The 16,618-nt window shown below is 32.7% G+C and overlaps 1 long non-coding RNA gene across 1 annotated transcript in view; it reads left to right on the forward strand.

The window, feature by feature from the left end:
- The first annotated feature begins 5,011 nt into the window (after positions 1–5,011).
- Positions 5,012–16,618, forward strand: part of LOC143236247 (uncharacterized) — a 90,774-nt gene continuing 79,167 nt past the window's right edge. The window contains exons 1-2 of the long non-coding RNA XR_013019517.1: positions 5,012–5,310; positions 9,892–9,965. This is a non-coding gene — a long non-coding RNA (uncharacterized LOC143236247). The remainder of the gene's footprint in view (positions 5,311–9,891; positions 9,966–16,618) is intronic.

A 16,618-nucleotide genomic window follows, 5' to 3' on the forward strand; every position in this document is an offset into this window, starting at 1 on the left:
CACTATTTTATTCAAACACTTAACACTCCTTTTGGTGAAATACGTAACACTATTTTATTCAAACACTTAACCCTCCTTTTGGTGAAATACTGAACACTATTTTATTCAAACACTTAACACTCCTTTTGGTGAAATACTGAACACTATTTTATTCAAACACTTAACGCTCCTTTTGGTGAAATACGTAACACTATTTTATTCAAACACTTAACCCTTCTTTTGGTGAAATACGTAACACTATTTTATTCAAACACTTAACGCTCCTTTTGGTGAAATACTGAACACTATTTTATTCAAACACTTAACGCTCCTTTTGGTGAAATACTGAACACTATTTTATTCAAACACTTAACACTCCTTTTGGTGAAATACGTAACACTATTTTATTCAAACACTTAACCCTCCTTTTGGTGAAATACGTAACACTATTTTATTCAAACACTTAACCCTCCTTTTGGTGAAATACGTAACACTATTTTATTCAAACACTAAACGCTCCTTTTGGTGAAATACGTAACACTATTTTATTCAGATACTTAACGCTCCTTTTGGTGAAATACTGAACACTATTTTATTCAAACACTTAACACTCGTTTTGGTGAGATACTGAACACTATTTTATTCAAACACTTAACACTCCTTTTGGTGAAATACTGAACACTATTTCAATCAGACACTTAACACTCCTTCTGGTGAAATACGTAACGCTATTTTATTCAAACACTTAACGCTCCTTTTGGTGAAATACGTAACACTATTTTATTCAGATACTTAACGCTCCTTTTGATGAAATACTGAACACTATTTTATTCAAACACTTAACCCTCCTTTTGGTGAAATACGTAACACTATTTTATTCAAACACTAAACGCTCATTTTGGTGAAATACGTAACACTATTTTATTCAGATACTTAACGCTCCTTTTGGATACTGAACACTATTTTATTCAAACACTTAACGCTCCTTTTGGTGAAATACTAAACACTATTTTATTCAAACACTTAACCCTTCTTTTGGTGAAATACGTAACACTATTTTATTCAGATACTTAACGCTCCTTTTGGTGAAATACTGAACACTATTTTATTCAAACACTTAACCCTCCTTTTGGTGAAATACGTAACACTATTTTATTCAAACACTAAACGCTCATTTTGGTGAAATACGTAACACTATTTTATTCAGATACTTAACGCTCCTTTTGGATACTGAACACTATTTTATTCAAACACTTAACCCTCCTTTTGGTGAAATACGTAACACTATTTTATTCAAACACTAAACGCTCATTTTGGTGAAATACGTAACACTATTTTATTCAGATACTTAACGCTCCTTTTGGTGAAATACTGAACATTATTTTATTCAAACACTTAACACTCCTTTTGGTGAAATACGTAACACTATTTTATTCAAACACTTAACCCTCCTTTTGGTGAAATACGTAACACTATTTTATTCAAACACTAAACGCTCCTTTTGGTGAAATACGTAACACTATTTTATTCAGATACTTAACGCTCCTTTTGGTGAAATACTGAACACTATTTTATTCAAACACTTAACACTCGTTTTGGTGAGATACTGAACACTATTTTATTCAAACACTTAACACTACTTTTGGTGAAATACTGAACACTATTTTATTCAAACACTTAACACTCCTTTTGGTGAAATACTGAACACTATTTCAATCAGACACTTAACACTCCTTCTGGTGAAATACGTAACGCTATTTTATTCAAACACTTAACCCTCCTTTTGGTGAAATACGTAACACTATTTTATTCAAACACTAAACGCTCATTTTGGTGAAATACATAACACTATTTTATTCAGATACTTAACGCTCCTTTTGGTGAAATACTGAACACTATTTTATTCAAACACTTAACACTCCTTTTGGTGAAATACGTAACACTATTTTATTCAAACACTTAACCCTTCTTTTGGTGAAATACTGAACACAATTTTATTCAAACACTTAACCCTCCTTTTGGTGAAATACGTAACACTATTTTATTCAAACACTTAACGCTCCTTTTGGTGAAATACTGAACACTATTTTATTCAAACACTTAACACTCCTTTTGGTGAAATACTGAACACTATTTTATTCAAACACTTAACGCTTCTTTTGGTGAAATACGTAACACTATTTTATTCAAACACTTAACCCTTCTTTTGGTGAAATACGTAACACTATTTTATTCAAACACTTAACGCTCCTTTTGGTGAAATACTGAACACTATTTTATTCAAACACTTAACACTCCTTTTGGTGAAATACTGAACACTATTTTATTCAAACACTTAACACTCCTTTTGGTAAAATACGTAACACTATTTTATTCAAACACTTAACACTCCTTTTGGTGAAATACTGAACACTATTTTATTCAAACACTTAACACTCCTTTTGGTGAAATACGTAACACTATTTTATTCAAACACTTAACCCTCCTTTTGGTGAAATACGTAACACTATTTTATTCAAACACTAAACGCTCCTTTTGGTGAAATACGTAACACTATTTTATTCAGATACTTAACGCTCCTTTTGGTGAAATACTGAACACTATTTTATTCAAACACTTAACACTCCTTTTGGTGAAATACGTAACACTATTTTATTCAAACACTTAACCCTCCTTTTGGTGAAATACGTAACACTATTTTATTCAAACACTAAACGCTCCTTTTGGTGAAATACGTAACACTATTTTATTCAGATACTTAACGCTCCTTTTGGTGAAATACTGAACACTATTTTATTCAAACACTTAACACTCGTTTTGGTGAGATACTGAACACTATTTTATTCAAACACTTAACACTACTTTTGGTGAAATACGTAACACTATTTTATTCAAACACTTAACACTCCTTTTGGTGAAATACGTAACACTATTTTATTCAAACACTTAACGCTCCTTTTGGTGAAATACTGAACACTATTTTATTCAAACACTTAACGCTTCTTTTGGTGAAATACGTAACACTATTTTATTCAAACACTTAACACTCCTTTTGGTGAAATACTGAACACTATTTTATTCAAACACTTAACATTCCTTTTGGTGAAATACGTAACACTATTTTATTCAAACACTTGACACTCGTTTTGGTGAAATACTGAACACTATTTTATTCAAACACTTAACACTCCTTTTGGTGAAATACTGAACACTATTTTATTCAAACACTTAACACTCCTTTTGGTGAATCACTGAACACTATTTTATTCAAACACTTAACACTCCTTTTGGTGAAATACGTAACGCTATTTTATTCAAACACTTAACGCTCCTTTTGGTGAAATACTGAACACTATTTTATGCAAACACTTAACCCTCCTTTTGGTGAAATACGTAACACTATTTTATTCAAACACTTAACGCTCCTTTTGGTGAAATACTGAACACTATTTTATGCAAACACTTAACCCTCCTTTTGGTGAAATACGTAACACTATTTTATTCAAACACTAAACGCTCCTTTTGGTGAAATACGTAACACTATTTTATTCAGATACTTAACGCTCCTTTTGGTGAAATACTGAACACTATTTTATTCAAACACTTAACATTCGTTTTGGTGAAATACTGAACACTATTTTATTGAAACACTTAACACTACTTTTGGTGAAATACTGAACACTATTTTATTCAAACACTTAACACTCCTTTTGGTGAAATACTGAACACTATTTTATTGAAACACTTAACACTCCTTATGGTGAAATACGTAACACTATTTTATTCAAACACTTAACACTCCTTTTGGTGAAATACGTAACACTATTTTATTCAAACACTTAACGCTCCTTTTGGTGAAATACTGAACACTATTTTGTTCAAACACTTAACGCTCCTTTTGGTGAAATATTGAACACTATTTTATTCAAACACTTAACGCTCCTTTTGGTGAAATACTGAACACTATTTTATTCAAACACCTAACGCTCCTTTTGGTGAAATACGTAACACTATTTTATTCAAACACTTAACACTTCTTTTGGTGAAATACTGAACACTATTTTATTCAAACACTTAACACTCCTTCTGGTAAAATACTGAACACTATTTTATTCAAACACTTAACACTTCTTTTGGTGAAATACTGAACACTATTTTATTCAAACACTTAACACTCCTTTTGGTGAAATACGTAACACTATTTTATTCAAACACTTAACGCTCCTTTTGGTGAAATACTGAACACTATTTTATTCAAACACCTAACGCTCCTTTTGGTGAAATACGTAACACTATTTTATTCAAACACTTAACACTCCTTTTGGTGAAATACGTAACACTATTTTATTCAAACACTTAACGCTCCTTTTGGTGAAATACTGAACACTATTTTGTTCAAACACTTAACGCTCCTTTTGGTGAAATACTGAACACTGTTTTACCATCGTTAACATGAGTCCGTCTATATTATGTTTCTAAAGGGTCAATTGAAGTTAAGAATGTTTCTGACAGTTATGAATTATTTTAACACTGTATATTAGTTTGATAGTTTTACATGCACAACATGGAAACAGAATGTAATAATTATGTAAAGTACACACAGTGCGATGTGATAGTAATTTTAACTATTCAGTTACCTTTAGTTGTTGTTGGATAAGTCATGATAGGGGTGTCTGCTGAACCCTCATTTAAAACTAGGTTTATAAAGAAATTCGGAGATAACCTGCTACTCAAAACAAAGTGGCATTAAACTAGTTTGTGTCCTAGTTTAATTTGTCGGATTTGAGATAACACATTGTGTTAGTCCAAACCCTGCGGTGAAAGATTGTGTTTTATATAACTGAATGGTAACCATGGTTTTCTTTAACTAGAGAAACAACCTACCTCTCTTTAGCTTTATTTTTTATTCGCAGTTGAAATATGTAGCGTCACTCTCCGCACGAGGGCCACACGCAACTGCCGTGTGGAAGCCAACCCGGATATCGCGTGTTTCCTCTCTTTTACGAGATGGGTCAGTCGGCCGCCTGGTTTCGAGAGAGTCGATTGGCTTTAATATTACCCACCCAAAGTGTACCACTTGCTTGTCCCAAAAGTATTTTGAAAAAAAAAAAAAAATGTTTTCGATCTTTTCACGTGCTTACTTTATTTTCTGTTTTAATATATTCATAAATGACGCGGGAATGTTTTTTTTTTCTAAACTAACAATTTCTTCTTCGTTGATTTAAGATGCAAAGTGTTACGAACAGTTACGTCTATCAACTTCAAGCACGTGTTCCAGTGAGCTAGGACGCGACAAACCAAACATTCGTAGGAAATGAAGTTTCCAAACAGGTTAGAGATTTCGTTATACATTCATTTCATCTTTACTATTTTTATATGCTTTATAATACCATGATTATTGTGGAAGATTGCTCTGGATTTAGCAAGAGATTCCGACAGCAGAAGTAACTCTCTATCGTCATAGAAATCACTGGTTTATATGATTTCTTGTTAGGTGTTGAACTTCATTAGATCATTTCTTATGTATCAAATTATGTTAAAGTGCTGGATTTTCTTTATTAAATTTCTCGTACAGTTATATATAAAACAAAGTTTTCAGACAGTATAAATAACAGTTACAATTCTACCTTACTATTCCTTATTCGTACTTTAATCCCTGCTATAAAGTGACAGCATGAAACCACGTAATTCACCAGTTTTCGTTGTATTTTGTTTTCATGTGAAATAATCATTTACAATACCTAATCATAAACCTTTAACTCCACGAATTTCACCTGCATGACGTAGATCTGTATAATCTACACGTATAGATCTAATGAACTCTAGCTCAGTATAATCTGTGTGAGATCTGAACTCAATCTGTGTGCCATATGAACTTCAGTTTAAAATAATCTGTCTGACCTATAATTTACCGCAGTAAATCTGGTATAAAAATTACCAACAGTTTTAATTCAATTTCTTGTCTGCTATACAATATGATATTGCTGCAAGTGAAGATATGACATATGCACTTCTGTTAAATGACGCAACAAGGCATCCTTATTCTATCTAGTGTATAATGTGGACAACAAATTAGAAAATGGACTGCAGAGATCCACCCTTTCTTTGAGACTGGTGAACATACAGAATATTAACAAACACTGCCTTTAAGGTTGAGTTGTTACACGGTTATAAGTGATAGTTTTATCTTCTTTGTGTTAACAAACATTCATAGACTTGCAGACGTACACAAACAATTAATTACGCCTGAGCAACTTGAGATGTTTTGGGATTACGGACGATAACATCGCGAAAAGCGAGTGTATCTAACAACTGACGAAACAATACATTCTAATATATGTAAGTGCTTTGTTTTTAATCAGTGATACTTATAACTGGCTGTCTTTCAGGCTTGATCTAAGTGGACAGCTTGTTTTGATCGGAAGTTAATAACTGATAGTACGTAATACTTGGTTGTGTGGTACAAAATAGGGTACGAATAGCTGTAAAATATTAATCCATATCTTTCAGACACTCTCTGGTGAGTAATACCAAATAATTCTAAACGTGCAAGGATTTATTATTTTAAGTCAAATCGCTTTGGGATTTCGAGAAAAATGTTTTTTTTAGTGGTTTCTTTGCGTCAATCGAAAGAAGTCGATCGAAGGATAAGAAGATAAAGACAGATGACGCAGTGATTCTTCACAGAATAAACATCCGTAAAGACAGACAGCCAGTAAGAAAAATAAACCATAAAACTACCACACTCCAGTGAAAATAAACCATAAAACTACCACACTCCAGTCAACCCATTGAATGGGTCGAAACGGTGTTTGTGAATCAAACTAACATATCAGGTTCTCATAATTAATATTCAAACATACAAATCAAATATTAGTTTCGCAGAAGCAGAGAAGCCGAATACATTGACGTCAGCTTATTATGGGAACATCAAACCATTTGTAAGTGCGGATTTACCTGCAAAGAAACATGAACCCTCTGTATTTATAAATTCAATATTAATCCGTCAACTATTTCTTATCGTTTCAATTATATTAATTTACTATTTAAATTACCGATTTAAAATTTTATAATGGTTTGTGTACGCTGCATCTGCTAAGCTGCTGGTGACGTCACCCTCTTGCTCAGTATTTGTTCCATTTAATTAACTTTGTATTTGTAATACCAGGAAAATAACTCTCTTGTTCGTTTTACGAGTCTGACTGACAAATACGAGTATTCTGAGTCTGCCTGAAGGAGGTCATAGTTAACTATTTAATGTTGATGACATTATCGAAGATCAAAATGACAATCGGTACAATATTTGTACATCTTTAGGCTGTTCTAGTGTGTCACACCTTTAGGCTGTTCTAGTGTGTCACACCTTTAGGCTGTTCTAGTGTGTCACACCTTTAGGCTATTCTAGTGTGTCACACCTTTGATGAAGTTCCATTTTATACTTCTTGTTGGTTTTTTTTCAAAGCACGGCTTAACGACAGCATTTGAACACTCAACACTTTTATAATTTCGAATGATTTAACAAACCGTAAAATGAATGTAAGCAACACGAGAGGGCGCACTATGTAGCAGTAAGTTATGATTCAGAACGAGTAATAATAATCATGACATGTAGACAGCTAGGCTCTTGTGAAGAAGATTAAACATTTGTCTGAGCATCAGATAATTGGTTAATCTTGTTTAATTGAAATGTTTAATATTATGTTATTCGAAAGTCATATGTATTTGTTGAATATTTTAAAGGTACCAATATCGACACTCAGACCTCTCTCAGCTACTGGACGTTTCGTTTATTTTCAATCTTCATGAGAGAGATCATGGCCGATAACCCTGTGGTAACATAATTCAAAATAACGATGGCCATAAGTAACGTTCTGCTTCCCTTCAGGTTGTTCTAGTGTGTCACACCTTTAGGTTGTTCTGGTGTGTCAAACCTTTGAAACTATTTGATTTCATAACGTTCTGCTACCTTTCAGGTTGTTCTAGTGTGTCAAACCTTTGAAACTATTTGATTTCATAACGTTCTGCTACTCTTCAGGTTCTAGTGTGTCAAACCTGTGAAACTATTTGATTTCATAACGTTCTGCTACCCTTCAGGTTGTTCTAGTGTATCAAACTTGTGATACTATTTGATTTCATAACGTTCTGCTACCCTTCAGGTTGTTCTAGTGTGTCAAACCTTTGAAACTATTTGATTACATAACTTAAGCAGCGCAGTGTAACACCAACATTTGGACATCTCACGCTTTTTCCAATTTTGAATTATTTGACAAATTGTGAAAAGGATTAAAAAAGACACAAGGGGGCACTCCAGTTCCATGTAGGTGATGTTTATGGGATGTGTGTTGTAAAACTAAATTACATTTTGTTTAAAGATTGTCTGATCACACTATAACTGTTTAATATAGTTTAATTATAACTATTAATATTACGTTATTTAGAAATTAACGATTAGTTAATGAATCTAATAACGTTCTTCAAGATATGAATATCGGCCCCTAAGCTCTCTCAAAGTCATGGTTAATAAACACACGTGTGGCATTTAACAACCTGTGAACATTAGAGTTTGATGAATGCTTAGGAACAAACAAACAGTACTGACTTCCCAACCCCCGTGAACCGTGTTATTCGGTCACAAAATTAGGGGATCGTGTTTTTTGGTTTGTTTTGGTGGCACGTACAATACTGAATGTTCTACATCCACATTGGCTTTCCATTTGCTTGAAGGCGTGTTTTAGTGACCGGTTTTGTATAGACTATGTTGTGTTATCGTAAAACATTGGCCTGTTCTATGTATATCTTAAGCAGTTATAATACCAAGTTTAACTTAAAGATGGAAGATACGTATTGGCTCTAACATACTGAGTCAATACCTTACTCGGTTGCAAAACAACAGTAAAAAAAATCGAATATTATTTGTTACTAGTTTGCTTTTTATAGACATGTCGAGGGTTCAAAGATATTTGGGACACAAAATATCCTATTTAGGCAATTGTTCATTGTTGTTTTATTATACATTAGCGTTATCTTGGTGTCTTATGTCACGCATACGTAATTAACAAGTATGTTTTTAACATTCAGAATGTTAATAAATAGTTTTTGAAAAAAATGGAAATTATTATCTTAAGAAAATTTTATGTGTAAAATTATTATAAATATAAATTTTAAATAATTTCATTAAGTTCCTATAAACCAATTTAGTAACGGTTTGTTTGTTTGTTTGTTTTGAATTTTGCATAAAGCTACACGATGGCTATCTATGCTAGCCGTCCATAATTTAGCAGTCTAAGACTAGAAGAAAGGGAGTTATTCACAACCACCCACCGCCAACTCTTGGGCTACTCTTTTACCAACGAATAGTGGGATTGACCTTCACAGAGACTTGAGGGGAGGCATCTCTTGGGTTACTCTTGACTGACCTAGTAATGGGATTTCACAGTCTCTCTTATAACGCACAGACAGCCACCAAGGCAGGATTTATTTCTTTTTAGCGATAACGTGATACTAGACTCGTAATGAATCCACTTGAGGTCCATTTAAACTAGAATCGAAGTTTAAGACCATTATGATTAATCCGTTCTAGCAGTTATAAAATGTTTGTCCAAAGCAGTATTCGAGTAGTTGCGTATAACACGCAATATTGCGCATATTGGCAGTTTAACAAATATACAAATCACATTTTTGATCAATATATTAATATGAAAACTAAGAAACTAGATTCAGCACTTTTATATGTTCTCTTCAGCCCTACACAATCTTCACGAAAAACTGCGTAAAACTCAAGAGGTCACGTGAAGGTATCGAAACTAGTTTTCTAGTATTAATATTTAATTTCAAAGGCGTGGTTTATATTTTACGTTATTACCAGTGTACTAACTATTTGATTTCTGTGGATTTTTTTACTCTAAAATTCAGCTTTCGATACCCGCTGCAGACAGAACATATCTGGGAGACAGAAGTCATCCACACGAAATTATTCAACGACAACAGTAAGTGATAATCAGACTTCCGATTAATTTAGTACAGTAACGTTAACAGCTCTGACTCCTGTTAACATAACTGCTTTTTTTGTCATGTTTTCAGTAAATGTATGAGGATTTATGGTTTCTCACTGGTTTCTATTATGGTTATTTTAGAAAATGGCATACATATAACTAGTAAGAAAATGGGAAAACTCAATTTTTTTTATAACTTGTGCAGAACATATAAAAGTAAATCAAACGCACTGCTCAGCTGTCAGTTTGTGTTCTTGTTTTTTTGAAGTGGCAAATAATTTTATTTGTGATTAAGCTACACAATAGACTAACTATGATGTGCGTAATACGGGCATCAAAACCTAATTTTTGGCGTTGTAAGTCCGCGGACTTACCGTTGAGCCACTAGAGGTAAAGGAGATAATTTGGGCTGGAAGAATACGCAGGTATATTAAGAGTTTACGTTTTAGTTTACCAACTGTATCAGAAACCTCTACTCCATAATATCAGATACACTCCAGTCAAAAGTTTAAATTTTCACACCTCAGTCCGATTCTTAATATGACGTCATCTATTATTTGCTTTGACGTCACTATCATGAATAAGCTACTAAGAAATTTTTGACACATCTTATATTATATTAATCTATATTAAATAGTGTAAACTAAGTATTATATTTACCATAACACAACTTTGGTGTTTCATTCAAAGGGACAGTTGCTTAATTATAAATAACAACAAGGGGACACTTTCAAAGTTAGGCAGACATTTTGTCTAAAATGTCTCATATGTTATTACTATAGACATACAGTAAACTGCTCAAGGTATATTTTAATTGAATATTCGACTACTTAGAAAACGTAATTAACTAGCGTATAGTACAATTCGGCCTTCTTTGCGAGTCTGTTAGGTCTATCTGGAAATACGGTTTTTGACTTGCCTGAAGCTTTCGCCCGATTTAAAAGTTAGATTCCCACAAATACGTCATCACTGCCACCTAGTATCAAAAATTTAACTGGATTTATTTTTCAGTTGCGAGAAAATTAAGTTCAAAAGTTTAATTAGTTCTTTTTAAATATTTACAAACTGAACCCTTTGAAGATCTGAATTAATAGGCTTAATTATTTGACGAACTTCAAACGTATGATTAAAACATTAAAAGCTAACTTGTCTTTAGGGATTTCATTTTTTTTTTGTTAGATGTATTAAATTAGCTATTCTGAAACCAGTTCATTAAATCAGGGCTTTTTTTTATTCAATTATTCCTATTAGAACTAATAAAAATACATTAGTTAAATCACTTAAACTTTGTTACAAGATACTGCGACTTTCACTAAGGTGAGAAACATCTTTAAACTTTGTACTGTAATCTGATAACAATATGCAGTATATTTTACATGTTACAGATTATCTACTCTATGCAGTATATTTTACATGTTACAGATTATCTACTCTATGCAGTATATTTTACATGTTACAGATTATCTACTCTATGCACTATATTTTACAAGTTACAGATTATCTACTCTATGCACTATATTTTACAAGTTACAGATTATCTACTCTATGCACTATATTTTACATGTTACAGATTATCTACTCTATGCACTATATTGTACATGTTACAGATTAACTGTAAACATCAAATAACATCATAAAACACATTCTAACAACATTTCTGTTTTTCGCGCTTGAAAGCACCAAAATTTCGCTGACTGGTTTAGTTATAAATCAGCGATTCTGTTTACAAACGTCTGTTTACGAGCACTTGTTTACAGCAGAATTTTTGTCCAGTTACACATATAGTTTTCTAATTTTAAACAGACAAACTAGAAGGCTGCTACTCGACATTTGTTTTTATCTGACTGAGTCGCGGGATATGATTGTCACTCTTATAATGTATCCACTGTCGTCCCATGAACGTTCAGATCACAATCCAACCGGGTAAAAGCATTAAGCCACACCCTGCCTATTTGTGTGTATTTTCCAGTCCGACAAACAAGAGTACACAAAAAATAGACCTTGTTAATGTTTACTAATTTTACTGTTGTATAGCTACAGCAAGAGATATGGCGAGATGTGCGTGTATATCCTTAATAAATATGGTGGGACGTAACGTTTGTTTCAACGGTACGGCAACAAAATGGGCTATTTCCGTTGCGCTCATGGCGGGGCTCAAACCCTGAATTTTTGTTTTATAAGACCTCAGGCTGTCCCTAGATTTTAGAAAAATCGATATCGAAATTAGATGGTATGCATAAATTTTTAATTAACTTAACTTTTAAAGTCATATCACACATCAGATTTTCTGATATAAGTTCGTGAAATGTATTTATTTATTCACGAAACAACAACATTCAATATAAAGTCGCGGAAGGTAATACCTTTCCCGTTTATCTGTAAAGCGTACCACTCTTTAGGGAAAAGAACGTAATGTATCGTTTATAAACATACGCTCGTGAAACATAACACTTTTTAATGCACAGTCATGAAACTTATGAAACATGCTACCTTTATAAAGCGCGTCATTGTAATAACCCTAAATCTTTCTTTATTTTTGTGAGACATCACAATTTAACTCAATGTAGGCCTTAGAATTCTAGTGGATACTAGTTAAATAATAATAATAAACATCTTAAAATCGTTTTCATATTTAGATGTATAGGGACGAGATGTGTTTATATCTTGTTAGAAACACCCATAGATTAAATGTACACCAGTCCACTAGTTATATACTAAACACACATTTACAAGGTATTTCTATATTATGATAGTTGTCTTGTTATTAGAAATAGTGAGCCGGTTAGTTTCTCAATACCTTGATCCTTTCTTTAGTTATCTCATTCTCAAAAATCATTTAAGTCCAACTTTACGACCGACATTTTTGTTTTGTTTGTGTGTATGTGAAAATGCGTCGGAAAAAGAAGGTAATTACACAGAAACCAGTTCTTGTGAAACCGGTTACTTCAAGATCGATAGGCTTCATTTGAACATCTTGTTGTACCTGAACCGAATCGTGCTATCTTTAAGTAGGTCAACTGTCTTGGGTTTTTATTCTAACGTCTGCTAACACTTGTGAACGTGTATATGTAAAAGTAATACAAGTACGTGTCCGTCATTTGGATTTGCAGTAAACAATGTTACATCATGGTATAGAGCAAATATCTAAAACGGGTTTACTCACCCAGCCATACATGTTTTTCGAGAACTAGAAATGAGACAAGATCAAGGAAAGGAGCTTAGAAATCACAGTCTATTGCTTCTCTGCCCGTCCTTAGTTTAAGATACGTTTATAACTTTAGGACCTTGAAAACGTCATATCGTAGATTCACTGTACTTCTGAAGCTCCTACCTGTGTCTTTAAACCTGTTTTCTGCATATTTAAACACGACCATTAAAACATGTGTCGCTGTTTGGTGAACAAACATGTCAAATTTCAATGGACGAAACTTGAGTTTTGGACTTTTTTTTTTTTTTTTTTTTAGAAATTGTTCAGCGAATCATAATTATATCAATGATTTATAGGTCTTCTCATCTAGTATTTATTTTCATGACTCGGATTAGCTGGTTTGAGTTCGGTTTAAGTCACTGTGGAGGGAGGCGTAATATTGTTTACAGGTTGTCTTGAATTTGAAGCAAAACTGTACGAAGGCTATCTGCGCTAGTCATTCATATTTTGGAAGTGAAAAACTATAAGGAAGGCATCTTATCATCACAACATACCGCATTTTTGATAGGATGAAGATTCGAACCTGGACCCTCAGGTTACGAGTGAAGCGCTCTAACCACCTGGCCATGCCGGGGCACAGGGCGAAATTAGACGGAAGAAATAATAAAGTTATTTTGTTCGTGTTAAACATAAGTTTCATAATAATATTATTGACTACAAATATAGATTTTCTTTGTAATACATCAGCAACCCCTGACTGTAGGATTAGATCCCAGCAGTAAATGTGTACCTAATTTGTACTTATTCCTAGTTAATCTGTATTGTCATTCGGACTTATAAATTTTAAACTTTTTACACACACAGCAGGAACGTGAACTTTAACTTGCCCTTTAAGTGTGAATTCTCACTTATTAACGAAAACGAATATATTTTGTTGAATAAAGTTCATAACTTAAAGATGTAATTATTTAAATTTTCCATCAGATATTAAGATACACAGTTACATAAAGATTGAATAAACACATAGGAAAACTTAAATAATCAGAACAGAATCGATTGAGTATGAGACAGGTTAAATTTACCACTGGAATAAAAGGTCAGTCGTGAAATATATCACGACATTTGACTGCTGTGGTAAGCGACTGTCAATGCGTTTCATTGCTGGCAAATAATTTTGTTCTTAACGAAGCATGTCCTAGCACAGTGAACAACTTTATTCTAAAAAAATACATGAATTTAACAAATCATCGAACTGAACATTAATGAAGTAATTATATGATTTGGTGGGAAAAACGATTTTTACCAGAGGGTAAATCCTTATTCATGTTTGCACGGGTAAAAATGTTATAAGTTTCATGTTCAAGTTTTTTGACACGACGGTATATACCCTGGTACAGCGGTAAGTCTACGAATTTACAACGCTGAAATTAGGGGTTCGATTCCTTCAGTGGACTCAGCAGATAGCCCGATGTGGCTTTGCTATATGAAAACACACACGCACGCGCACCATAGTGGTTGCTTTTACAAGATTTCGATAATAGAAGTTCTATACATGCAGAAAAACATAAAATCATTAACTTCTGGAACTCTATCCTTTATTGGCAGTAAAATACACCGGTACTCATATACTAGGGAAGTAACATGTCACCGAACCGTTATAAGAACCACAGAAGAAACGATTTAACTAGAGGAAAACCAACTTAACCACTGTGATACCTAGTCAATACTATGAACACCTAATTAACCACAGAAGAAACGATTTAACTAGAGGTAAACCAACTTAACCACTGTGATGCCTAGTCAATAATACGAACATCTAGTAAGTATTCAGTTACAAGAAGAGAAACTTAAGAAAATCAATTTCATCACATGAAAATTGAACCAACGAAACATTTCTGGACTTACACTCGTGAAGTATATTGATACGTTAAGCAGTTTAAAACAATGTACTACTGGGATTATAACTAAAATATTGTTGTTTAAGCACAAAGGTGTACAATGATTTATCTGTGCTGTTCTCATGACGGGTATCGAACCTTGTATTGTATAGTTATAATATCTTTCACTTAATTCCGACCTACTTTGTGACAAATATGTTTATCTGTTGAATTTCACACCCAGCCACTAGAGGGTTTGTCTATGTTGCTCGTCCATGATTTTGAAGTGATAAACTGGAGGGAAAACAACTGGTCTAAATCACTCGCTGACAACGAATAGCGGTATAGCCGTACCATAATAACACTATCGCGATCCGCAGATTGCCAGTCGCGCGAATTAACCACCTTGTTCTATCAGACCTGAGGGTCCAATACGTTGCATTTCTATTTAAATAAGAATATATTAACAAATTTCAGCGATATTTTAAATCACAAAACTGAATTTGTGAAATGAAATAATCTGAAACTTACAAAGGAAATATAACTACAAATGGGCTGTCTGCGTTGTTTCCACCACGAATACAGAAACCTGGATTTTAACGTTTTAATCATTCACATTTGACTCTGGGTTACTGGTGGAGGGGCGAAAATAGCTGTAAGAAATAAGAAAAACCTCATGTGTCTTTATACATGTTAAACATTTATTTTATAAGGATATTCTACACTACAAATATGTAGTCAATACATCAGCGTCCTCTGGCGCTGCTACTAAATCTCAGTAATATATCTGTAGTTATTTTCTGTTTCAATTAACTTGGAACGCCAGGAAATCTGTTGCTTAATAAACAAAAATTAACGTTAATCAACAGACCGTTCTTGTCTAAAGTGTTTAATCACCACAATGTTAACACTGTTATATTATCTAATACACTTAATTAATAAAATATAGACACTGTTATACTGATCTTGATCTAAGACTCTTCATTACTAAAATATTGACACTGTTATATTATCTACGACACTTTATTACTAAAATATAGACACTGTTATATTATCTAAGATACTTTATTACTAAAATATAGACACTGTTATACTTATCTAAGACACTTTATTACTAAAATATAGACACTGTTATACTTATCTAAGACACTTTATTACTAAAATATTGACACTGTTATACTTATCTAAGATACTTAATTAATAAAATATTGACACTGTTATACTTATCTAAGATACTTAATTACTAAAATATTGACACTGTTATACTTATCTAAAGCACTCAATTACTAAAATATAGACACTGCTATATTATCTACGACACTTTATTACTAAAATATAGACACTGTTATACTTATCTAAGATATTTAATTACTAAAATATTGACACTGTTATACTTATCTAAGACACTTTATTACTAAAATATAGACACTGTTATACTTATCTAAAGCACTCAATTACTAAAATATAGACACTGTTATACTTACTTAAGGTGTAAAATATAGATGTTATCACAATGGATATTTAAGGTAATTGGCTGTTTAACTAGCTATTACTCTATTTATATAGGGATATTTAATTACCTAAAGTAAACAGAACTTCTGTGTCAACAAAAAGTAGTTCCA

This window comes from Tachypleus tridentatus, chromosome 1 (assembly GCF_004210375.1).
Source record: "Tachypleus tridentatus isolate NWPU-2018 chromosome 1, ASM421037v1, whole genome shotgun sequence".
Lineage (NCBI taxonomy): Eukaryota > Metazoa > Arthropoda > Merostomata > Xiphosura > Limulidae > Tachypleus > Tachypleus tridentatus.